A 27,239-nucleotide genomic window follows, 5' to 3' on the forward strand; every position below is an offset into this window, starting at 1 on the left:
CACATTTGTTTCTCTTATTTCTTATCCGTGACGGTGGAGACACTGGAATATGAGAGCAATCTTTTTCTTCAATTTCGTTTTGTGCATCGTTTTTTTTTCTTCATTTCTTTTTCTGCGTCGTCTTCCCTGACATTCTTCTGCTTCTGTTTGAAGAGTTAATTTTCGTCCAGTTCTAAATCATTTGATAAAATGTTAATAGTTTTTATTGTAACAAATCTTACCTGACTCTTTCGGCAGAATATAATTACTATATTTTTTGTATTCGGCAAGGGATACCTTTCTTACAAGTAGTCGTACTATATTTCCCCTCAGATCAATTTTTAAATTCTTCTTTGAGAATTTCTTCGTATCTTCGAAAATATTCAGAGAAGGTAATCCCTTCCTCTGGATTATAACTGAATTCTTCAATAGAGATTGCTACGCTGTCTGGCAAGTTCACACCTGAAGTATTTTTTAGACTACTTTAACATTAATTCCAGCAACTATTGGTTTTGTTGTTGTTGCTGTTGTAGTTGCTCTTGTTGTTGTTACTATTGTTGTTGTTGCAACTGCACCACAGACGCAAATAAGCCTTCTATCTTAAACGAATATTCTTTGGTTTCATACCCATCCCAAACAAATTTAAACGTCCAACGCAAACCTCGAAGAAATCGTCGCCACTTTTATACCCTGGTTTGGAACATATGATTTAAGGAATCAGGGGGAAAGAAAGTGTTTACACGACGCGAATCGATTACCCAACGCTCTCTGTCAATGGCACACAGTGAACTAATTACCAATTAATTGCTGAAGACTCGACAGTTGTCTATTTAATAGGAATGTGTCAGTTCCCGTTTAGTCAATTCGAAGGTGGTCGGAATCCTTCCACAACAATACAGAAACAATGTAGACCTCTTCCTTGCGGCACAGAGAGTTTCACACCAAAGGACGTAAAGGAAGATATGCAGTTGTAATTGCTGATGTTTTTTTTCGAAATGAAGCAGACTCTTGGTAATTTTCTCAGACAAACGCTTCAATGTCTGAGTGTTTAGTTGCAGTGGAGGAAAATTCACTTTCTTATTGTGACAGTAAAATGAAGTTTTCATATTTAAACTTCAGTGCACCACAATACTCGCAATATAAAACATATCACCAATACGACAGGTTCGTTTAGGATTATTGTGTCTGTTCAGTGGTAGTCCATGTCTTCCTTCACGCTTTCGTTGCACCTGTTCATCTCGCAAACGCAACGCCTGTTCAGCATTCATACTTGCAACTCCATCTTGATGTCTCTCTGTTTGACCTTGAAGACAAGCAGCCCTTTCCAAATCATCCATATTCTCCCTTCTCTGTTACATTACGCTTTTCTGTTGGTCCTGATACTGCGGATGCTGCATTCATGTTTTCTTCATTCTCCGCTGAAATATCAATCTTTGTTGTTCCTTCTACTGTGTTTCTTCTTCCTCATCCTGTCTTCTACCTTGGTCTCGCTTCCTCTCTCACAACATTTGTGCCTTGCGTTGCTCTTCATCCATTGCAGATCGTCTCATCTGTTGGTACAAGTTGTCCCTTTCTCTGGTTTCTTACCGCTGTTCTTCTCTTATTCGCTGCCTGTAGTGCCTAACCCTCTCGCGAGTAGCTTCTAATCTTCTTTAACTTTCCATTCTTCAGTCAAGTTTTGTAATTTGCTTATTTCATAAGCACAGCTTTGGAAAAAGGATCAAATAACCTTAAATTGCGAATTTCTATCTCCCCCATAGCGGAAGCACAACCAACGGCGTCATATATGAGAAGCAGTAACAACATTAATCGGGATCTTGTAGAGATGTAATTTACAGTGTCCACCTTTATTTTAAATGAAATATATATATTTTAATTATAATGTTTATATTTCTTAATTGTAATATATATATATATATATATAATATATATATATATATGCGTCGTACATATGACACTGTAAATAAGTGTGAATATTTATGAGCATGTGTTAAGTGATAGGGGATAAAAAATACTTAGTTCAATTCATAAGTTACTTTACATTATGCACTCATCATCACCATTTCCACCACAACCACTACCACCAATACCACCAACTCTCACTCCCCCTTTCTCCCATTTTCTCAGTTTATCTACCTATCTGCCTTATTTTAATCTCACCATCAGAACATCACCGCTCTGCTAAAATTATATTCGTAACCCTCCTCAATATCACGACCTTCAACTAACTTTTTCGTCACGTAATAAATATTACGTTCCCCCTACCACAATGTCCTCCCCCTCTTTTTCTCCCTCGGTTTTTTCTCTCTCCCCTTTTCTCCCTCTCCCTCTCTTTCTGCTCCACTTTTCGTCTTACTTTCGTTTTCTCATTCCTTTATCTTTCTCTTTGTCTCTCTTTCCATTCAACTAATGACGTGAAAGCATTACAGTCACTTCCTTCAAACTCAGGTCATGGACATTTCTCTTTTGCTCTTTTTCGTTCTCCCTCTTTTTCTCTAATCACGAGAAAGCGTTACCGACGGAGTAATTAACATAACGACAAACAGAATTATTATAAGATCAGAAATATTATATTTAATTTGTCTTCATGACAGACTCCTTCGTTTCCTCCTTATTTTTTACATCATTCTTTACTTCAGCTCCTACATTTTCTGTCACTTCTCTTATTGTTGTTTTAACGTTGTTACTGTTGTTGTTGCTCATCATCGTTATCATCATAATCAACATCATCATCTTCTTCTTCTTCTTCTTCTTCTTCTTCTTCTTCTTCTTTTTCTTCTTCTTCCTCTTCTCTTCTTCTTCTTCTTCTTCTTCTACTACTACTACTACTACTACTACTACTACTACTACTACTACTACTACCACTACTACTGTTGTTGCTGCTGCTTCATCGTTGTTTTCTTCTTCGGCCTATTCTTCATCATCAACTTTCTCTTATGTTAGTCATCTTCTTCATAATAAGATCTCGATATGTCATCCAATGTCATTTCCACAAACTAAATGTCTCTCTTATCTTCTTTATTTACCCTCATTCTTCTACAATTCATATTGTCTTGCAATTTGTGTTTGCCTGTGTGTAAGAAAGTGGGAATATATGTGAGGGCTGGAAGTGAGTGTGTGCGTTCATACATCAGGGTTTGATAAGGTATATATAGGTGGATGTATGTATGTACAAACACATACACACACATATATATATATATTGTTGTTGTATTTAGGAATGGTCATTTTGCCATTTTAGCCAATAAAAACACACGCACTATATATTTGGTGTTACTTTGCTTCAGCGTTATTTATTTTTTACATTTAATTTAATCTTATTTCGACCAGAGTTCTTTCGAACCTATATAAACAGGAGATACAAATATTACAGGCTCTTCCCTCACACACACTAATTAAACATAGACACATATAGATGTATATCCATATGCGCTAATGAAGACACATACAATAAAATTACAAAATACAAAATTGCTGACCTTTGGTAAGGAGAGGGACACAAATAAGAAAGAAGAAAGCAAAGGATCACTGATGAGGTCACTGGAGTGTGACGAAAGAACTCTGGCCGAAAGAAGATTATGATTAATGTAAAAAATGAATAACGCTGAAGCAAAGTAACACCAAATATATAGTGCGTGTGTTTTTTATTGGCTAAACTGACAAAATGACCATTCCTAATTACAACAAATATCTGTTTCAACACACGATTTCACATCAAAATTCTTGCAAAACAAATACATAAACGTGCATATAAATATATATATAATATATATATATATATGTTCGTGTTTGTTTGATGTGTGACTACAGTATTTGTATTTATATTCCTTTATTCCCACTTGTTCCCCATTCTGATATTCCACGTTATATTTCTTGTCTTAATATATCTTCTTTTCATGCATTTATCGTCTTCATCACAACGTTTTCTCTACATTCATCTGTTCTCATTTCTGGTTCTTGGTCTTATTCTGCTTTTAATCAACTGCTTTCTCCTCTCTTCGTGAATCATTTTCGTCTTCTTCTTCTACTTTTCTATATTATCCGTCTATGATTTATTTTCCTTCACCTTCTTCGTTATTCATATCAATTTCTAATTTTTCATCACATCTTTCGCAACATTATGGTCATCATCGTCATCATCGTCATCATCATCATCAGCAGCACCATCATCGTCATCATCGTCATCATCATCATCATCGTCATCATCATCATCATCATCATAATCATCTTCATCATCTTCATCATCATCATCATCATCGTCATCATCATCATCATTATCATCATACATCATCATCATCATCGTCATCATCGTCGTCGTCGTCATCGTCGTCGTCGTCATCGTCATCGTCATCATCATCATCATCATCATCATCATCATCATCATCATCATCATCGTAATCATCGTCGTCATCATCATCATCATCATCATCATCATCATCATCAATCATCTTCAGCGCTATCATATCATAGTCCTTCTGCTAATCATATTTTCGTATTCACTAATCGCTATAATTTATCTTGTCATCATAACTATTTCCTTCCCTCATTTACTCTGCTATTTCTAGCATGCAGAATCATCATCACCTTCGTTATGAACATCATAATAATCAACGTCGTCATCACCAATTAATCGGTAGCGTTTGTCATCGTTTTCGATAATAATCATCACCATTTTACCTTCTCACCGTCATTATTACTACATTTACAATCAACATCGCAATCCTCCTCCTCATCATCATCATCAACATCTCGGCCATTTTCTTCATCATCGTCCTCTTTTTATTAATATCATTCTAAAGATACAAGATTTAATATTTTATAAGAAATCTTTTTAATACTCATTCTTTTGAACTGTGTTTTATGTTTCAGATATCTCAATAATAATAAGATCACAACCATCCAACAAGGATCCTTTCAAATCCTTCAAAGTTTAGTTGAAATGTAAGTTGCTTAAGTTTTTTGATATTTTACTTACGAAAATTTTCTCAGAACTTAATGTCTTCTCATCTTCCTTTTTCTCTCTCTATCTCTAACTAATGTTCTGCTACTATTTTCATGTAAGAGTATTATGAAGGTGTCTATGAGTGTTTGTGTCTCTATGTGTCTGCATAAATGTCTAACATTTTGTGTATGAGTGTACGATTGCACGTGGATATCTATGTTTGCATTTGTGTCTATAGGTGGGTATATTATGAAATATATATTTATGCAGAGTTATACTCACTTCAAGAAAAGTAAGTATAGAAATATATTCATCCTCACTCTTTTGAGATACTGATTCAATAATGAGTTATTTTAAACTCTACATTTACATGACGTGCTGAAGTTGGTAGTCGTCATTTTCTATTTGTACAGCGAGCTACAGCTGGGGCAATTTGGCCAAACTGTGCAGTGTGATGGCTGCATATTCCGTTTCAATTTCTTTAGGAAGGATGTTAATGTAGCTAGTCGTCCACAACATAAAACAACGTTTGGTGTGTCCCTCGTACGTTTGTGTCTGTGTGTATGTCTGATAATTTTACTTATGTTGATATATTTTTATTATCATTTCTATCCTCATTCCCAAATTTTCTTGTTATTGTTTTGCTTGTCCATCTTGTCTGTTTTTTTGCTACTCATATTACTTTTTCTTTATCACCGACTTCTTCGTTGTTATTGTTGTTGTTGTTGTTGTTTTCCTTCGTCTTCTTCTTCATATTATTATTATTTTTATTATTATTATTTATTATTATTATTATTATTATTATTATTATTTTATTATTATTATTATTATTCAGTAGTTTTATTTTTATAGCGTGCTTTCACATCCCTACCGAGCGCAGCTTTGTGTGCCTTGGGTATGTGCTGTGATTTGTTGTGATGCTCTGATGGTTATTGTATGGAAAGTGTTCTGCGTAGGATGTGTGCAGTGCCTAGTAGTGCAATTTTCTGTATGTTATATGTGTTTGTAAGTCCTGGTGTTTTTGTTATGTATTTGTCTGAATATTTTTTATCATGCCTAATGCACCTACTATGATAGGAATTGTTTCTGTTTTTAGATTCCACATCCTGGTTACCTCTATTTCTATTTTGGAAGTTTCTCCATTTCTTTTAGAGACACGTTGTCATCTGCTGGTATTGATACGTCAATTAGAAAGCATTTTTCCCTCATGATCTCTGACAACTATATCTGGTCTGTTGGCCTTAATTTCTCCATCTGTGTTTATCGGCATATCCCAGATTATGGTTGCTTTCTCGTTTTCTGTGCCCTTTTATGGTGTGTGCTTATGCCATTTTTTCTGTTGTTATTCCATAATGTTGGCATAGCTTCCAGTGTATGTAGGTCCCAACACTGTCGTGTCTGTGAATATATTCTTTCTTAGCCAGGACTGGACAGCCAGAGATAATATGATTTATTGTTTCTTGTCCATCTCCACATATTCTGCAGTTACTTGTAATATTTCTCAACCATTGCTGGGATTTTTCTTTGTCTATTTCTTTTGCGTTTAGTTTAGTGCAGTATTTACCATGAAGGGGCTTTTCTTGCCATCGTTTTATCATGGTTCGTTGCTGTTCTATTTTTAATTTGGATTTCATTTGTTTTATAGCTTTTATTGTTTCTCTTCTTCTTCTCTCTTCTTCTTCTTCTTCTTCTTCTTCTTCTTCTTCTTCTTCTTCTTCTTCTTCTTCTTCTTCTTCTTCTTCATATTTATTAGGTGGTATGATTTCTTGTTTGTATTTGTCAGCTTCCTTAGATACTGAGAACTGTTTTTTGGTTTTGCTCGTGTTTTGCCGCTATTTGTATCAGTTTTCCTTCCTTCTGAAGTAGATATTTTTGAAGTCCTATCGTGGTTATTTTATAGTAGTTTTCCAGTTGTATAAGGCCTCTACCACCTTTTATACGTTGCATATATAGTCTTTCTATGTCAGACTTTGGGTGATGCATCCTAGATCCTGTCATTATTTTTCTTGTTTTCCTATCTATTTTGGTCAGTTCATTTAGTGACCAGTTAAGGATGCTGTAGCTGTAACTTACAACTGGAACGGCTAAAGTGTTAATGCCTATTATCTTGTTTTTAGCATTGAGCTCTGTTTTTAGTATTGATCTAACTCGTCTATAATATTCTTTTTTTTATTTTCTCTTTCATTTGTGTGTGTTGTGTCTTATCTAGTTCATGGATTCCTAAGTATTTGTAAGTTTGGCTTTGGTCTAATTCTTTCATTTCATTGGTTTTATCTAGTGTGATGTTGCTACTCTTAACTAGTTTTCCTCTTATCAGGGTTACTTTGGTGCATTTTTCTAATTCAAATTTCAGATCTATTTCTTTGGTAAATCCATGAACTGTCTTTAATAGTGTTTCCAGCTGTTTGTCATTTGCAGCGTATAGTTTTAGCTCATCCATATATAAAAGGTGGCTGATCGTTTTGCTGTAACATTTATATCTGCATCCAGTTCTTTTTAGCATATCAGATAGAGGTGACAGTGCTAAGCAGAAAAGGAGTGGGGAGAGCGTGTTTCCCTGGAATATTCCTATCCTAATGGGGATGGCTTTGGTTTTCATGAGTCCCTCTTTTGTTTGGAGCTGTAGCACTGTTTGCCATTTATTCATAGAGTGTTCTATGGATTTTATAATTGTTGGTGCTACTTTGTTAATGGCTAGTGTTTCGAGGATCCATGTGTGGGGGATGCTATCAAACGCCTTTCTGTAGTCGATCCATGCCATACTGAGGCCTTTCTTCTTTCTGTGGCTGTCTTCAGTTATGTCTTTATTGATCATTAGTTGATCTTTACAGCCATATGAGCCTTTGCGGCATCCTTTCTGCTCTTCTGGAACTGGTGGTTTTTGTCCAGGTGCTTGTTTAATCTTTGTGATATTATTGCAGTAAATGCTTTGTAAATTGTAGGGAGACAGGTTATAGGTCTGCAGTTTCTGGTTTTGCTGTCTCATTGGATTTGGGAATTAAGATGGTTTTCCCCTTCGTGAGCCATTCAGGCATTGTCTCTGGTTCTGCCAGTATGTTGTTAAAGCTTTCAGCCAGCGTTTTTCGTATACCTGGTAGATATTTCAACCAGAAGTTGGGGATCTTGTCATGCCCAGGTGCCTTCCAGTTGCTTAGTCTTTGCAGTGCCTGGGTGACCTCTTCAGTTGTTATGGGGTCCAAAGTTGCTCAGATGCTATGTTTGTTGTTTTAATACACCTTTTGTTTGGTTGTTCATTCGCCGACCATATTCCTTTCCAGAATTCTTCCACTTCTTCTGCCGTTGGTGCTGCAGTGATGTCTATTTTAATTTCGCCAAGCTCTTGGTAGAACTTTTTGGGGTTGGAGTTGAACTCTATGTTTTGTTCAAAGAAACGTTGGCGTTTCTCATACCGGCGGATCCTTTGTGCTTTGGCAAGGATATCTTGCTTTAGTTTTTCTTTTATCTCAGGTAAATCCTTTTCTATGATGTTGTATTTGCTCAGTATTTTTGTTTTCTTTTTGTTGCTCAGTAGCGTTGATTGTTTGCTGATTTCATTAAGAATCGACAGATCGTTTCTCATTTTTTGTATTTTCTTTTGGATGTTATTTATCCACAGGGTTTGTTTGGGTGGTGGTACTCCTGTTTGGATGGGTTTGAGGGAGTATCTAGCTTCTTTTGTGGCTGCAGTGGCTGCTGCATATACTAAGTCATTTTGCTCAGTGATATCGCTACTTGTTTCAGTGGCTATTAGTTCTGTGATGGCTAGGTTTATGCTGTTTATAATTGATGTTGTTGTTTTGTCTATTTTGATTTTTGGGAGGTATGGTCGGTGGTCCATCTTGAGATCTGTGTTTTTCAGTTCTTTGATTATTCTACTTTTTATATTATCATAATCATTAGGCTCACCTTCGTTGTTTCCAGGTTTTACATTTGTGTCGCTTTTTTTCACGTTCGTATGTTTGTCTGTTGTGTTGGCTTGCTGCTGTTTGTCGTGTATTATTATGCATCCTTACGGTCTGGGTTTGTTGTTTTTTTGTTTACATCGTTTTTGTTGGAAATGTTACGTTTGTCTTCGTGTTTTACTGTTTCAGTGTTTATATTATTGGGCATTGTTGTGTGGCTTCTATCTACATTTTACTGATGTATTTTTTCTTTTAAATGTTCTATTTCTATTTCTGATATTATATTTTGCGTTGAGAATATATCTTTGTACGTTAGCTAGTTTATTAGGGTTCATTGCTGTATCCAAGTCTATATTTATGTTATTTTTCTTCCATATTTTATATGTATGTTGTTTGTGTTTTCATTCTCTGGGTAGAGCACTGCTGTAAACGGAGCGTGTAGGATAGAAATGTATTCCTCAAATGTCCATTTATGTCTTTTGGGTTTTATTTGCGGGACATAAGGAACAACGTCCGGCCCATTACTTTGACGGTCGTCATTTCCGTAGGGTACCGGTCCGTTCATTTCTATCGTCACATTGTTTTGCACGTGTAGTCTTTCGTACATTTTATGTTGTAAGTTTAAAGTACGTACTTCCCGATTGTTATTCTTGGGTTGAATAATATCGGTATTATTTAATTTATTTGTAGTTTTTTTGTACATGGTGTTTGGGGCCGGAGATGATCTGGTGTTGATCGATCGTAATGTATCGAGCATGTTTACATGTGTTGTGTTAGAGGTGGAGATGATATCGAGTTAAAATACGTAATTTCGTTTGGAAAATAGTAATAAATTTCAATGAGTATTACTTACTCGGATATAGTCCTTGGTCAGTTAATTTTTGGCTCCATACGATGTCTTTGTTTTCGATGTTTGTGGATAGATTTCGGAGCCCTGTTTTATCGTTCTCACATGTTAAACGTCACCGGTGTTCTCCTCCTCCTGCTTTATATTATTATTATTATTATTATTATTATTATTATTATTATTATTATTATTATTATTATTAGTATTAACTAACGAAATACATTATAATCGAACCAAGTGAAACCGAGTTTATTGAGCAGAGTACTTTTTGAAATGTCAACTGATGAGAAACATCTGCAAAGAAAGATGCACCGCGGCCAATCGACCATTATCTCATCCGTGAGGGGCCGATTGCAGACGGGTTGAAACGGCAGTAATGATTAACGAATCTCGTAAAATCCATTTTCCATTTCCGTCAAACGTGAGTGTGTGTATTGTGTGTGTGAGTGAGTGTGTGTGTGTTTGTGTGTGAGTGAGTGTGTGTCTGTGTGTGTGTGTGAGAGTGTGTGTGCATACGCTTAGGCGTTGGCATGGTTGTGTGATAAGAATTTGCTTGTGTATTTAGTCCTTCTGCGTGTACTCTGGTCTCCAACCGAACAAACCCGTGTATGTTAGTTAATTGGGTACACGGTAACTGAAGGAAACCCGTCGTATATATAAAGTTCCTGAACGAGCTATGTTTGATAAAAGTAACTCATGTTACCTGAGCAATAATACAACTGCCCCGGCTTTTCTGACACTTTTGGAATCTACGACCTGGACGTAGTTTTCCATAGGCGAGTCGAGGACCTCTTGAACTCGATGAAGGTGTTAAATTCGCTCTTGATCTCGACCTCTGAGCTGATTTTTCATCTTGAGGAACACATGCAAGTCAGCAGGTGGTAAATCTGGCGAATAGGGCAGGTGCAGAAGCGATAGCATGTTGCTTTTGGCAAGAAACTTACGAGTGAGGTGATAGGTGCATTGTTGTCGTGAAAAATTCAATACATCGCGAATCACAGAACCGGTCATTTTCGCCGAACGTCCTCTCCGAAAAAGCTCCCAATGCACAATACCGAGGATGTCGGAAAAAATGATGAACATGGTCTTGATTAAGCTGTGATTTTTTCGTGCGCCCATACAGTCGAAACATTACATACGACCCACTGTCTCGCCGCCATAAGTTTTCCAAAGCATGCTCAATCTCTCTGTAGCAGACTTCCCAATTTTAACGTAAAATTACACTTTCTTCATTTCTTCCAATTTCCTCTTCATGACAAGAATCGCAGATGACATTATCACCGAAATGCAAATTCCACATCTTGCGAAGTATATACAGCGATGTCACTCAGAAGGCTGCCTCATGAAGGTCACTGCTAGCTATCACATCGCATAAAATCGTTTGCGTGCTATAGAACTCGTTCGTGAAATTTCGAAACGACCTCGTACATGCATATATATGTATATACATATATATATATATATATATATATATATATATATACACACTTATAGTTATGTAAGTATTTCATACATACATGCATGCATACATACATACATACATACATACATACATATATATACATATATATATATATATATATATATATATATATATATATATATATATATAATAATATATATATACTAGCACTGAAGAAATTCTATATTGTAGAATTGTATAAAAAACCAACGGTTTGGGAGGCAGAGAAAATCATTAGAGATACTAAATAATATTTTATACATGCATACATCTATCTCATATACATATATCTGCTTGTATTTGTGTATTTATATATATATATTTGTAAATATATATCTATATCTATATTATCTCTCTCTCTCTCTCTCTCTCTCTTTCTATTTATCTATCTATCTATCTGTCGTCTACGATACGACTATACTGCCATTTAACCACAGGAACACATCAGTTGATTTATTCAGTTCGCTTCTCACACTCGATATTTAGTGCAATCGGGAGATAACACCTGCTTCACTAGCTTAAAGACTCTAGCCCACAGGTTTCGATCTGTATTTGATCTCCTTAGAGGTGGGTAGTCGTGGCCAGGCATGTCAGGATTTACTATATATTGCAATATATAGAAAATAGTGTCATTGATTGTGTGACTAGGACACTAAAATGTTAGAAAATCTCTGTTCATGAAAGAAGCAGTATAAGAAGCAAAAATATTGCCCATGATCACTTTAAAGTGGCTAAATATATGTGATATCTATATATATATATATATATATATATATATATATAACGATTTAGGAGTGACCCCCACAGGTCACTCGTCCACCAGAAAGAGCAGCCATAACTCACACCGCCAAGTATTATTAATTCAGAAATTAGGTGAAATTTAAAAAACATTTACCCTAATTCATCTTTTAGACGTTGCAACGTTTCTGTGTCATTATGATTAAATTAGCTTAATTAAATTAAATTAAGCCAATCTACCATAGGTTACACTTCATCAGTAAAGACCTGGGAGAGACAAATATACACGAGGCGTCTGTATCGAAGCCTACGGGATATCTGACTTAAAATTTTCAAGACTGACGTATTCGCGCCAACTTATCAACAGTAATATAAACTGCCGCTTCAATCTCAGAATTATTCAGAAAATTATCAATTAGTCAATTTAGTGTAACCTATGGTAGATTGGCTTAATTTAATTTAATTAAGCTAATTTAATCATTAATGACACAGAAACGTTGCACGTCTAAAAGATGAATTAGGGTAAATGTTTTTAAATTTTCACCTAATTTCTGAATTAATAATACTTGGCGGTGTGAGTTATGGCTGCTCTTTCTGGTGGACGAGTGACCTGTTGGGGTCACTCCTAAATCGTTATATTTATATATTTAGTCGATGACTATTTTCTTTTTTTCACCAGGCCGCTGGTTGCGATAGATTTCTATTGAATTTTTTGCTACCCTAAATTGACTAATTGATAATTTTCTGAATAATTCTGAGATTGAAGCGGCAGTTTATATTTACTGTTGATAAGTTTGGCGCGAATACGTCAGTCTTGAAAATTTTAAGTCGGATATCCCGTAGGCTTCGATACAGACGCCTCGTGTATATTTGTCTCTCCCAGGTCTTTACTGATGAAGTGTAACCTATGGTAGATTGGCTTAATTTAATTTAATTAAGCTAATTTAATCATTAATGACACAGAAACGTTGCAACGTCTAAAAGATGAATTAGGGTAAATGTTTTTAAATTTTCACCTAATTTCTGAATTAATAATACTTGGCGGTGTGAGTTATGGCTGCTCTTTCTGGTGGACGAGTGACCTGTTGGGGTCACTCCTAAATCGTTATATTTATATATTTAGTCGATGACTATTTTCTTTTTTTCACCAGGCCGCTGGTTGCGATAGATTTCTATTGAATTTCTTTGACTACCTAAATTGACTAATTGATAATTTTCTGAATAATTCTGAGATTGAAGCGGCAGTTTATATATTACTGTTGATAAGTTTGCGCGAATACGTCAGTCGTGAAAATTTTAAGTCAGAATCCCGTAGGCTTCGATACAGACGCCTCGTGTATATTTGTCTATCCCAGGTCTACTGATGAAGTGTAACCTATGGTAGATTGGCTTAATTTAATTTAATTAAGCTAATTTAATCATTAATGACACAGAAAACGTTGCGTGAACGTCTAAAGAGAATTAGGTAATGTTTTTAAATTTTCACCTAATTTCTGAATTAATAATACTTGGCGGTGTGAGTTATGGCTGCTCTTTCTGGTGGACGAGTGACCTGTTGGGGTCACTCCTAAATCGTTATATTTATATATTTAGTCGATGACTATTTTCTTTTTTTCACCAGGCCGCTGTTGCGATAGATTTCTATTGAATTTCTTTGCTACCCTAAATTGAACTAATTGATAATTTTCTGAATAATTCTGAGATTGAAGCGCAGCAGTTTATATTACTGTGATAAGTTTGGCGCGAATCGTCAGTTCTGAAAATTTTAAGTCAGATACCGTAGGCTTCGATACAGGACGCCTCGTGTATATTTGTCTCTCCAGGTCTTTACTGATGAAGTGTAACCTATGGTAGATTGGCTTAATTTAATTTAATTAAGCTAATTAATCATTAATGACACAGAAACGTTGCAACGTCTAAAAGATGAATAGGGTAAATGTTTTTAAATTTTCACCTAATTTCTGAATTAATAATACTTGGCGGTGTGAGTTATGGCTGCTCTTCTGGTGGACGAGTGACCTGTTGGGGTCACTCCTAAATCGTTATATTTATATATTTAGTCGATGACTATTTTCTTTTTTTCACCAGGCCGCTGGTTGCGATAGATTTCTATTGAATTTTTTGCTACCCTAAATTGACTTAATATATATATATATATATATATATATATATATATGCGTGTATGTATTAATATTATCCACATCAATTATCCACATAAACAATAACTATAGTTACGTACATATATGTGTGTGTGCGTGTGTCTGTAGTGCTTTCTTCTGTGTGTTTGAGAGTGTGTGTATGTGAATGTGTGCGTGTGTTTGTGTGTGTGCGTGTGTGTGTGTGTGTGCGTCTGTGTGTAGACGTAGGAGTAGATGTACGCTAAGAAGTATGCCACCGAACCACATGATTCCAGGTTAAGTCCCACTGCATGACACCTTGGGCAAGTTTCTTTTGTATGTTTTGTAGTATTTAATACATTTTACATTTATGGAATAACTGAACGTCACGCATCCCGACTTTGTTAACAGGAAGTTTGCATATACATACATATGTAAATATAGGTATACTAGCAGATAAGCCCGATTTCACCTGGTCTGTTTGGATGATGTGGGTGTGATCGTTTTCGGTTAGGCATAATCTATAACAACGTTTCTCAACCTTATCATTTCGGGTCTCCTGTTTCGATTGGAGCCTCCAGCTATATGAAAATTTATTTCCATCTCCACCCTTCCCGCTGTCAGAAAACAGCTTCAGGAGTTGTGAAGAAAGAATTCGTATGTAGTCTGTTTCTGAGAGCTATTGCATTGGGCCACTGTCTAATCATTTAAACATTTATTTAATTATGAAGATAGAAAGAAATTATACATTAATCACTATTTTTCTAAGCAGTTGTATCCATAAAAACTTTCTTTACAGAGACAGAAATTGAAAGATATGTGAAATGGACATGTGTGTGGTGTGTGTGTGTGTGTGTGTGGGTGTGTGGTGTGAGCTTACTTGTGCATGTGAGAGAGAAAGAGGATGAGAAAGAGAGATAGTGTGTGTGAGTGATGGTGTGTGTCATTGAGTTACATTGGCTGGAACGGCGGCTACGAAGCTTTTGATGCGGCAGATGACTGGGGTGTTTTGAAAGATGTGAAGAAATGCCATCTTTTCAGAGGAGCGCTTCTTTGTAGGCTACATTCTCGTTTTCCCTTCTGATGCACAAATGTCTAGACTTTGTGTGCCGCCAACATGGGAGCATCAAACGGTGAGTTGACCGTGGGAGAACACTTGTTCTGTGAGATTTAAACCAACCATTTGCAAAGATTGACCCTGTACCTTATATATTTTCAAAGCAAAGTAGAGTTTGATAGGAAATTGAAGCCGCTTAAATTTGTAGATCGTGTCGGAGGGAGTGAGGGATATTGGGGTTATAAGAACATCTTGAGCAGTGGCTGGTCCATTCAAGATGTTTGCCTGCAGAACTCGGGAGTATATATATTTTATTATCATTCGCGTGCCGTTACACATTATTTCAGCATCCAAATTCCGCAGCGGCATGATGGGCGCGCCATCCTTGAGATGGAGTTCCAGAGGCTGAAGTCCTGTGGGCGTTGGGAATTAAGAAATGCTGTGCGCAAAACGGTCATATCATCCAGGTTTTCATGCGTGTCAATGGGCTTGAAGGAGAGTTATTATTGATAGCGTCGACTGTTTTATTGTGAGGCGCCAAAATTGCTATTCTTGTAGGCAAGTTGTGTGAAGGCTTTGGCTTGCAATGTCAGGAAAAACTGAAGAAACAAAATCATCTTTGTTAGGCACGAAGTTACCAAATGGTAAATGGATGAAACCATCAGTATCACCAGCTACAGTCCATTACTAACATCGAGAAGCTGCGCCGAGAATGTGGCCGCATTTTCGTCGCCAAACACGTGAACACTCATGTTCGTAGTCAGGTGAAGTTTCTCGCTGTGGTGCCATAACTAGGATGATTTTATGGAAGCATTTACTTCGTTAGCTCTTGTCCCCCAGGGAATGACAGGTAGAGTTTGTCGGAAGTTGCCAGCAAGCAGAACAATCACTCCACCCATCACTCTCATATTGCGTCTCAGGTCTTGAAGAGACCGCTCGAGCGCCTCAAATGCTGCCTTATAACACATGGCTTCCTCATCCGAAATGATAAAGCTGCACTCAGTGAGAAGATTCCCCATGGCTGAGCCACGACTAAAATTGCAAGTTGGATTTCCCTGTTTGGTCAAGTCTAGTGGTAATTTGAATGCTGAGTGTGCCGTACGACCGCCATGCAGTAGAGTTGCTGCGATGCCGCTGGATGCAACCGCTATGGCAATCCCATTTTCCTGGAGAATATTGGCGAGTGGGAGGTTCATGAGAAACATTTTTTCCGGTTCTGCCGGGAGCATCCAAAAAAAAATGTCTTTCGTTGGAATTAATACTTGCGAGGAACCTGTTGTATTCAATTCTCTGTACTTCCAAAAGTCTAGGAACATCCTGAGCACCTGCGCCACCATTTCCTGTCTGTTGTAGCTCAACTCTCACATGTACTCAGCAGCTAAAGCATTTGAAATGTCCCGCGGAGACGGCAGACTGAAATCTGAGTACTCCAACTCCTCCCATAGCTTGCAGTCGCGATTGCAAATCGAGGAGGGCTGTGTTGTAGATGACGTTATTGAAGTCGAATCCAGCCGTTGGATCTTCGTCTTGAAGTCGTCGGAGATAGTCTTCGGAAAAACTATCTTTAAATGTGTCCCACAAATGAAGAGGGTCAGACACATTACTCAATAGCAAGATGAGACAAAATATTCAGCGCATTACTTCTGGTGTCCTGCATTCAGAGACCTCTTGCAATGCCGTGTTCCAGAGACCCTCATCCTCGAGTAGTCCCCGTCGCAAGCAAGCTTCCCTGTAAGTGCAACACATTTGTCCATCGAATGATCTGACGTGGGCAAATGATGTTGGGCCTTTCATATGAAACAGAATCATCCACAAAAAAACACTCCTGATGATTTGGGTGTACAGTGTGGACACGATCGATCATGTTTCCTTTGTAGATTACCTCGCCAACCTCATTGTCGATTCGCACACCCTGCCGCCACCTTTGCCATTTTTTGTTAGTCCAAGTGAAGTAGGACGGTACATCCTCATAAAGTAGAGTTTGCGCAAAGGAATCGGATGTACACGACTTAAAGAATGCTGTAAACGTTGTTTCCGGTGGCTTTTTGAGTACATTTGCGGCGGTGTTCTCAGTGAAGTAAACACGTTGCCTATTTTCTAAGTGTACATCTAGGCCAAAAACAGCTGCAGAGGACTGGTGAATATCAAAATCTAGAATGCGCCATGCCGCCATATTGAACGAAATATACCTGCCCATAACGTATTGAAGGATTTTATCGTTGGCTGTTTCTTCATCCTGCACACCCAAAACAGCCATGTCGCTGCCCTTGTTTACATGTTTGCATATGTACTTGATGCCTTTAATCGAAGTGCAAGATTCAACGTTGATGTGGGCGTTGAAAGTTTTAAGGAGGAAAGGGCTGTAGGGAACAACCATACTTGTTGATGGCAATTTCCTTGCTCCTTATCCTTTTTTTCGCCGAAATTCCTCCAAAGTGAGGGGCATGTCGTCAGTAAATTGGGTAGCCGCAAATACTAGTAAATGTATCTTGTTGAAAGCCCTGGGATAGTTCTTTGAACATCTATTTTTTCCATACATGGAGAATTAGGATCCAAGACACCACAGGGCCGTGTATCATATGCGCCGACACGATTTGGAATAGCTGCAAGTTGACATTAGGTTTGGGCACCTCTGCACATTTAATTTGATCGATGTCCGCAGGTCTGATTATTTCTTGGCACCAAATCAGTATATGGGTGTGTGGAAGACCCCGCTTTTGCCATTCTACAGTGTACATCCACGCGTTAAGTTTTCTGTAGACAGCATCAATTTTCAATAACCACATAAATTTCTGCAATTTTCGTGGAAAACTCTGGCCACTAAGTCGTGCCTGTCGCATGCAGCCTGGCCTCGAATAAGTTTTCCTTTATCTCTTGCCAAGTTGAGTTGCACGTAAAGGTGATTAAGAGGTCATGTCCGCTAAATTTACGGACATATGCCATGGCATCCTGTGTCCGCTGATGCATATACCGTCGAGACCCGGTATGGCTGGAAGGACGTATCACCGGAAGGCCAATGTTTCTTGCATTAACATACAGCTGGACATGAACGGTAAGATATCGATCCACACGCAATCTGTTTTGATTTTAACGAATACAAAGAAGCCTTTCACCTTCAGCCTTGGCAAACATGTCAACCAAGAATTGATTTGTGACTTCCTTGTACCGTAGTAGTTGGTTGAACTGACCTTCTCTGACCATAAGACGGAAGGCATAGAATTCCTTGCAGGAAACAGCCTTGGTTAATTCAGCACCCGTGATTGGATCAAATGGCGTTGGTGAAAGCTGTTGCCATCCTCTCCAAAGGGGAAACAGTAGGGGGTACTGCAGGCAGTCGTATGACCGATAGGTTCCGAAACAAAAGACAGTCGGCTATCGCGGTGCTGGAAGACAATATCACGCTTGCCATTTTCTTCGCCGACTGCTGCAACCTGTTGGTGGTTGGAGCATTGAAAGGTCGCGGGTGCTCACCAGCAGGTCGCCTCTAGGCTTTAATTATCAATTTTAGCTCAGGTTGGGCTTCCAAAAGCTGCAACGCATCATTCTTCAATTCGTTGACATAAGGGTGTGTTGCATGAAGCATATGTTGGAGTTCAGCAACAATTGCTGCGTCAACATCTGAATTTCTGTTGCACCGTTGGATAGCTTCTGCGTTTGAACAACCCATGAAGAAAATCTGAAAGAACTTGGGTTCCTTGGTAGGCTGAGGATAAAGACTTCCCATGCGATGATAACATTGACCTTGAATCTTGAAGGTGTAATGCAACTCCTTCGTTTTGTTTGCAGGATTAACCGCCCAATTTCCATCAATATTGACGTTGTTGATGTTATGTTTGTCGTGGATGTTCTTTACGGCAAAAGAGTTCATAGGGAAGCAGGAGTTATAACTCCAAATGCCTTTTCGGAATTTCTTGGCGTAGTCGGAGCTATTGAGGAGGAGATTTTTCAGAACTTCAGGTGGATCTGCGAGCGGCTGAAATCGAACCTTGCCTCCAGAACAACAAAGACCAGCTGCCTCACCAGCCCACTACTTAGCTTGACAAAATCGGCATTCCCTGTCCATTTTACCAAGAGTCACGTCCAGGTGATTGGAGAAATCATCAGCAGGACTGTATCTGAATCCAACTCTCACCCAAAATGCGCCCCTTGCAGCAGCAATATTTTTTTGACGTCGACCTGCCAACCTGTTTTCCATAGCCTCCGATGATTCCTGAAGACTTGATATCTGGCGTTGTCTATGTTGGGCAGCGGGGCGGGCCTCTCTTGCTTCAGCAGGCTCCTGAAGGAGTGAGCGTTGATTATGACTACGCTGGGCGGCAAGACGAGCTTGCCTTGCTTCTTCTGACCCACAAGGAGTGAGCGCCGATTTCGAATACGCATGAAAGCAAGACGGGCCTGCCTTGCTTCAACAGGTTCGTCACATAGTGAGCGTTGATCACGACTACGCTGATCATCAAGACGGGCCTCTCTTGCTTCTTGTGTTTCCTGAAAGGAATAGTAGAAAACATATGAAAGTGCAATATTGAAATGGGATACAGGAGGAGAATGTGTAGAAGCAAAATCGAAATGATATGAATGTTGAGAAACGTACCTGTGAACGCAACTCCCTTTTTCGCTGTTTTAGGAGGGCATTCCTTTTGGTACAGAGCATTGATTGTTTTCGGTTAGGCATTATCTATAAAGATGGTTTTTACTGAGGCAAACCTCATGAGATTTTTTGAAGAAGCAAAAAATAATTGTAACGAAAGTTAAGTTTTTTTTTTGCAACTTGAACCTGTGTCTGAAAGTGAAACGTTGATGTTTTTGAACAAAGTATTAATCTTTATCTGTTATTATAGTTGGAAATGTATAACGATAAATAAGAAAAAAATAGTGAAATGTTTCAAAAAAAGCATGCAGCTTTGAAGAAGATATATGAAATGGACGTGTGTGTGTGTGTTTTCCGGCTAATTTGGCAGGACTTTTGCAGTCAGCAAGAGGTGGTTTGTGTTTATCTCTGGAGTGGAATTGTTGTTAATTTGTCTGTAATAGCAATGCCCGGACAAGTGAAAAATCTTCGCAGAAAACAGCTTCAGGAGTTGTGAAGAAAGAACTTGTACGTAGTCTGTTTGTGAGAACTATTCTGTTGGACCTCCGTCTAATCACGTCTTTTAAGGTACACACACATACATAGAAAATGTGAGGTCATGGTAGAAAATTTTTCGATAGTTGATTATGGAAAAGATTATGTTAAATTTTTGAAATGCAAATCTGTGAATGAAAATTAAGTTCAGACGTCTACATGGTAGGTAGACCTAGTAGAAATAGCAGCCAAATCTCCCACAAAACACCCCACTGTATTAATCCAACAATTGTGCGTAATATGTAGTTTCAAGGAGAAAAGGTAACTAACGTTGAAGATAATTAACCCCACGAAGAGGTGAAAGAAGAGAGACAGCATAGGGAAAGTTTTAGCTAACTCATCCTGTAGTCCCCTTGTTGCTCGCGGAAAAGTATATGGTGGCTGTGTGAACAACTGGTTGTTTTAATGGAAGAACGAAGTGGGGAAGAAGTTTTTATCGATTTTCACGGAAAGTATGGGTGCTATGAAAAAAATAGAAGAGGTAGTAAGAAGTTGACGTTAAGAATTGATTTAACAGTTAGAAAATGTTTGACATTTCAATCATCGCCAAATAATGAAGCTGTAAGAATTTACAGGCAAATTGTATGTAAGAATTAAAGCAGAAATGATTTTTAATTATACTGCCAAAGTTCTGCAACTTAATAGCAGACGTATCCAATTTAAGAAAAGTGAAGATAAAAGCTAAGTGGAACATTATGGAAGGAGTCATTGGTATACACTTATAAGAAAAATAGACACGTACCTTTTTTAGAGAACGAAAATGTAGCTATTGTATTGGACGTCTGTGTAATCAAGAGAGCAGAAAGTGAAAGAAAATATATGAAACTAGCAGAGATACCTGGCGTTGCCCGGGTACATTCAATTGAAGAATTAGACTATTCTGTTATATATATATATATATATATATATATGGATACACACACACACCTATATATATGTATATTAATATAAATACATGAAATTACATGAAGTTTGTTAAAAAAAGGGTATCATGTATATACCTCCTGGCTGTTGAGATTATAACACCTCGTTGTAAACAATGTTCCTTGTTTTCCCTTGTGGAGCATATACAAAAAGGTTTCTTTTGGTTCCTACTCTTGAGCAGCCAACATACAGTTGCCCATGCGAGAAGCAGGGCTCTTCCAAGAGAAGACCAGCTACAGAGAGGGTTTGACCCTGAGATTTGTTAATGGACATGGCAAAGCTGACACGAAGGGGAAATTACAATCTTCTGAATGTAAATGGAATTTCTGCTCCTGATGGAGTAAGAGGAAATCTTGGAATAAAGACGTCATCAGCTTTTCCACATCCAGAAAAAATGATTGCCTCGATAACGTGTGACATGATTTTCTTTATCACCAGTCGTGTTCCATTGCAAAGTCTTGGTGGTTCCAGATTGCGGAGTAGCGTTACAGGAGTTCCAACTTTAAGTGCTAATATGTGTGGAGGTAGACCAGGAGGCTCCGGTGAATTGAGAAATTCAGGAGGATAGTTCACAACTTCATTTATATGTGGAATTGTATCAACAGACTTGTAAGTGTGTATACTGTCGGGAAGAGAATGCATTAGCTGTTGATTGATTTTGTTAACAGCGACGTTTTTTGGAGCTAATATTGCTCTTTCACACAGCCAATTGTGATTTTGGTAGTTTTGTGTGAAGCTGGGAAAGACTTTGTTTTTTAGGTCATCTACAGAATTAACAACACAGGAAAATGACCACACTTCTATTTGTCCTGCAGCATCGAGGGGCATCTTGCCTCACCAAGTGTCAAAATGGATGTGCAAACTTTGCGGACATTTTGTCGCCGTGTAGCTGAGCTCTCATGTTAGTGGTGAGACTGAGGATTGTAACATGATGCCACAGGTTAGAGGACTTTAGGCATGCGTGGACTTCATCTGCTCTAGTGCCTTTCGGAATGACAGGAAGAGTTGTCTCTGAAATCACCTGACTACAGAAGCGTTACACCTCCCATCGGAGCCTGACAGTCGCGGATGTCTTTCAGGGCTCTATCTCATGCTTCCAAAGCTCCCTTGTGAGCCATAGTGCACTCATCCCAGACAATTAGATAACACATTTTAAGTTCTTGTCCCTGATCTGAGCTTTTGTTGATGTTGCATGAAGGCATTTCGGATGCTGCTAAATTGAGAGGGAGTTTAAAAGTTGAGTGTGCTGTCCTGCCACCGGGTTACAAAGTAGCTGCAATGCCAGAGGAGGCTACAGCTACTGCAATGTCCTGATGCTGCCTAACTTCTGCAAGGAGAAGCTTTGTAATAAATGTTTTCCTGTCCCTCCAGGAGCATCGAGGAAGATTCGTCCATCGCGTTGGCGTACACTGTTAAGAATAGTTCTGTAGGCCTGCAGCTGGTCCGGAAGTAATTTAGGCTCATTTTCAACAATGTACTTTGAAAGCGCTTGAGTGTCGTAAGTTGTTTCGCGAATGACAGCAGTGGGAAGGCTATTTGACCCTCACCTGAATGCTTGTGGCAGGCTATACGTCGACAATTCCTTTCCACCCAGTTTAGCAATTCTGTCTTCAATGTCAATGAGTCTTTTGTTATAGATTTCATTGCTGATACCCTCCATGTCAGGATAGAGCAGTTGAGCATGGCGCTGAAGGGGACAGTGTTTTTGAGATTCCGGTTCGAATGTAAGGCAGGTTTGAAAGTGTTACCAACAGTTATTAGTTGTAGTGGTAGAGTGTTTATGCCGAATATGTACGTATGCATGTATATATATATATATATGTATGTATGCCTGTACATATGTACAAAATCCACCGAGAAGGCTTTTGTTGTCTGAGGCTACAGCAGAAGACACATGCCAAGTCACCACCCAGTGGGACTGAACCCAGGACCATGTGTTTGGAACGTAGTTTGTTACCACACAGCCACACCTGCCCCTATGTATGTATGTGTGTGTGTGTATGTGTGTATGGGTAGATATTATGCATGTACATATGGGTATATATATGTGTACATATTACATGTACATTTATATATATACATCTACACATAAAATACAAAATACAAAGTTATATCTTGATATCGCAAGTGATAACAATACTCAAAATATATAACAGACTGGAATTGTAGGCCCGTCTCTTGCAATTTTGATCAATTGGATCTTGTCCTCCCACTTGTATAGAAGTGTACAGCTGCAGCGAAATTCATTTTTGGACTTTCTTCTATCGAAGGCATTTTAACAAAAATGATTCCGTAAAGACGGTGAAATATTGTCAATTTCCCCAAACAGGGACACAATTCAATTTTTAAACAATAACCAAAGCCCTTCTCAGAAATGGGGAGGCTTATGGTTTACAATTATATAACAAATGCAACACAAAAACGTTTCCCTGACGAGGAACCAACAAACGTGATTACAATAGTCAAACAGTAATAATAATAAAAACAAACCTTTTTAATTTATCCCCATTTATGTGAAACCACTTATTCAATTTCAAGTCATTGATGCAATTTTATACGAATTGCTAATACACACACAGACACATATAATAAGGGTGAAAATTGAATATTAATTTGATTAATATGTATTGAAAACCAGTGGTGTAGCACATAAGAACATAGTGGATCTTCTTCTAGCAAAATGGATGACCACTGTTAATGGTTGATCCCTATTATATAATACTTTCACTTTCATAGTTTCAGTATTAAGTGAAAGTACCTGCATTACAATAAAGAGATGTTTTTGCTTCACTTTTAACACGTAAGACTGAAATAGTGGAGAGATATGATATTGCTGTGAGCTCGCCCTAGGGAAAAAGTTGATTTTTTTTACCATGACACTCTCCCCGGACCTTACGTAGGGCATGTGGAAAATTTGAATGAAATTGTTGTGTCAGTTCACAAGTTTTAGGGAAACACACAGACAGACAGACACACATTCTCATTTTTTATATATAGAGAGATTGACGTGTGTATGTGTGTGTTTTTCCGGCGAATTTGGCAGGATTTTTGCAGTCAGCAAGGTGGGGCGGTTGTGTTTATATCTGGAGATTTAGAAAGGGGATCTTTTGAAGTCCTTGTGAAAGCGAAAGAGGCAGATACAGGACCTCTATTTTTAGCCCCTTGTGAGCAAAAATGAAATAAGATACAGGATGATTGCATGAGTGAACGTCCTTTGAAGTTGGCGTGAAGCGGAAGAATTGATGTGCGTGCTGGTGTGTATGAGAGTTTGTGTGTGTGTGAGAAGAGAGTGTGTGTGTGTGAGAGAGAGACAGAGAGAGAGAGCGTGTTGGAGACAGAGAGAGAGAGAGAGTGTGTGTGTGTGTGTGTGTGTGGTGTGTTGTTGTTGGAGGGGTGTGCGGAGTGAGTATACAGAAAAGTAGAGAGGTTATGTATGTTGGCGGGGGAATTCCATTAAAAAAAGTTTTAATCGATTTTCTCTCGGTAACTATGGGGGATAGGAAAACAACAAACTGCATTCCAATATATACACCCCTCTCCACATGTGTGCCATATTTCATTAGCGAATCCACCCGCCGTTTGGCTGTATGTGTGTGTGTGCGTATGTGTGTATGGGTAGATATATTATGCATGTACATATGGTATATATATGTGTACATATTACATGTACTTTTATATATATACATCTACACATAAAATACAAAATACAAAGTTATATATTGATATCGCAAGTGATAACAATACTCAAAATATATAACAGACTGGAATTGTAGGCCCGTCTCTTGCAATTTTGATCAATTGGATCTTGTCCTCCCACTTGTATAGAAGTGTACAGCTGCAGCGAAATTCATTTTTGGACTTTCTTCTATCGAAGGCATTTTAACAAAAATGATTCCGTAAAGACGGTGAAAGTATTGTCAATTTCCCCAAACAGGGACACAATTCAATTTTTAAACAATAACCAAAGCCCTTCTCAGAAATGGGGAGGCTTATGGTTTACAATTATATAACAAATGCAACACAACAACGTTTCCCTGACGAGGAACCAACAAACGTGATTACAATAGTCAAACAGTAATAATAATAAAAACAAACCTTTTTAATTTATCCCCATTTATGTGAAACCACTTATTCAATTTCAAGTCATTGATGCAATTTTATACGAATTGCTAATACACACACAGACACATATAATAAGGGTGAAAAATTGAATATTAATTTGATTAATATGTATTGAAAACCAGTGGTGTAGCACATAAGAACATAGTGGATCTTCTTCTAGCAAAATGGATGACCACTGTTAATGGTTGATCCCTATTATATAATACTTTCACTTTCATAGTTTCAGTATTAAAGTGAAAGTACCTGCATTACAATAAAGAGATTTTTTGCTTCACTTTTAACACGTAAGACTGAAATAGTGGAGAAGATATGATATTGCTGTGAGCTCGCCCTAGGGAAAAAGTTGATTTTTTTTACCATGACACTCCCCGGACCTTAAGTAAGGCATGTGGAAAATTTGAATGAAATTGTTGTGCAGTTCACAAGTTTTAGGGAAACACACAGACAGACAGACACACATTCTCAGTTTTATATATAGAGAGATTGACGTGTGTATGTGTGTGTTTTTCCGGCGAATTTGGCAGGATTTTTGCAGTCAGCAAGGTGGGGCGGTTGTGTTTATATCTGGAGATTTAGAAAGGGGATCTTTTGAAGTCCTTGTGAAAGCGAAAGAGGCAGATACAGGACCTCTATGTTTAGCCCCTTGTGAGCAAAAATGAAATAAGATACAGGATGATTGCATGAGTGAACGTCCTTTGAAGTTGGCGTGAAGCGGAAGAATTGATGTGCGTGCTGTGTGTGTATGAGAGTTTGTGTGTGTGAGAGAGAGAGTGTGTGTGTGTGAGAGAGAGACAGAGAGAGAGAGCGTGTGTGAGAGACAGAGAGAGAGAGTGTGTGTGTGTGTGAGAGAGAGACAGAGAGAGAGAGCGTGTGTGAGAGACAGAGAGAGAGAGAGAGTGTGTGTGTGTGGTGTGTGTGTGTGTGTTGGATGGGGTGTGCGGAGTGAGTAACAGAAAAGTAGAGAGGTTATGTATGTTGGCGGGGGAATTCCATTAAAAAAAGTTTTAATCGATTTTCTCGGTAACTATGGGGGGATAGAAAACATACAACTGCATTCCAATATATACACCCCTCTCCACATGTGTGCCATATTTCATGCGAATCCACCCAGCCGTTTGGCTGTATGTGTGTGTGTGCGTATGTGTGTATGGGTAGATATATTATGCATGTACATATGGGTATATATATGTGTACATATTACATGTACTTTTATATATATACATCTACACATAAAATACAAAATACAAAGTTATATATTGATATCGCAAGTGATAACAATACTCAAAATATATAACAGACTGGAATTGTAGGCCCGTCTCTTGCAATTTTGATCAATTGGATCTTGTCCTCCCACTTGTATAGAAGTGTACAGCTGCAGCGAAATTCATTTTTGGACTTTCTTCTATCGAAGGCATTTTAACAAAAATGATTCCGTAAAGACGGTGTGAAAGTATTGTCAATTTCCCCAAACAGGGACACAATTCAATTTTTAAACAATAACCAAAGCCCTTCTCAGAAATGGGGAGGCTTATGGTTTACAATTATATAACAAATGCAACACAACAACGTTTCCCTGACTAGGAACCAACAAACGTGATTACAATAGTCAAACAGTAATAATAATAAAAACAAACCTTTTTAATTTATCCCCATTTATGTGAAACCACTTATTCAATTTCAAGTCATTGATGCAATTTTATACGAATTGCTAATACACACACAGACACATATAATAAGGGTGAAAAAATGAATATTAATTTGATTAATATGTATTGAAAACCAGTGGTGTAGCACATAAGAACATAGTGGATCTTCTTCTAGCAAAATGGATGACCACTGTTAATGGTTGATCCCTATTATATAATACTTTCACTTTCATAGTTTCAGTATTAAAGTGAAAGTACCTGCATTACAATAAGAGATGTTTTTGCTTCACTTTTAACACGTAAGACTGAAATAGTGGAGAAGATATGATATTGCTGTGAGCTCGCCCTAGGGAAAAAGTTGATTTTTTTTACCATGACACT

The 27,239-nt window shown here is 38.0% G+C and overlaps 1 long non-coding RNA gene across 1 annotated transcript in view; it reads right to left on the reverse strand.

Annotated features, from left to right (window-relative positions):
- Window positions 1–19,395: 19,395 nt before the first annotated feature.
- The window catches only part of LOC118761596, a 13,046-nt gene continuing 5,202 nt past the window's right edge, over window positions 19,396–27,239 (reverse strand). The window contains exons 2-3 of the long non-coding RNA XR_004997494.1: window positions 19,636–19,719; window positions 19,396–19,529 (exon numbers count right to left, since the gene is read on the reverse strand). This is a non-coding gene — a long non-coding RNA (uncharacterized LOC118761596). The remainder of the gene's footprint in view (window positions 19,530–19,635; window positions 19,720–27,239) is intronic.

This window comes from Octopus sinensis, unplaced genomic scaffold, assembly GCF_006345805.1.
Source record: "Octopus sinensis unplaced genomic scaffold, ASM634580v1 Contig15521, whole genome shotgun sequence".
In the NCBI taxonomy this organism is placed as follows: Eukaryota; Metazoa; Mollusca; class Cephalopoda; order Octopoda; family Octopodidae; genus Octopus; species Octopus sinensis.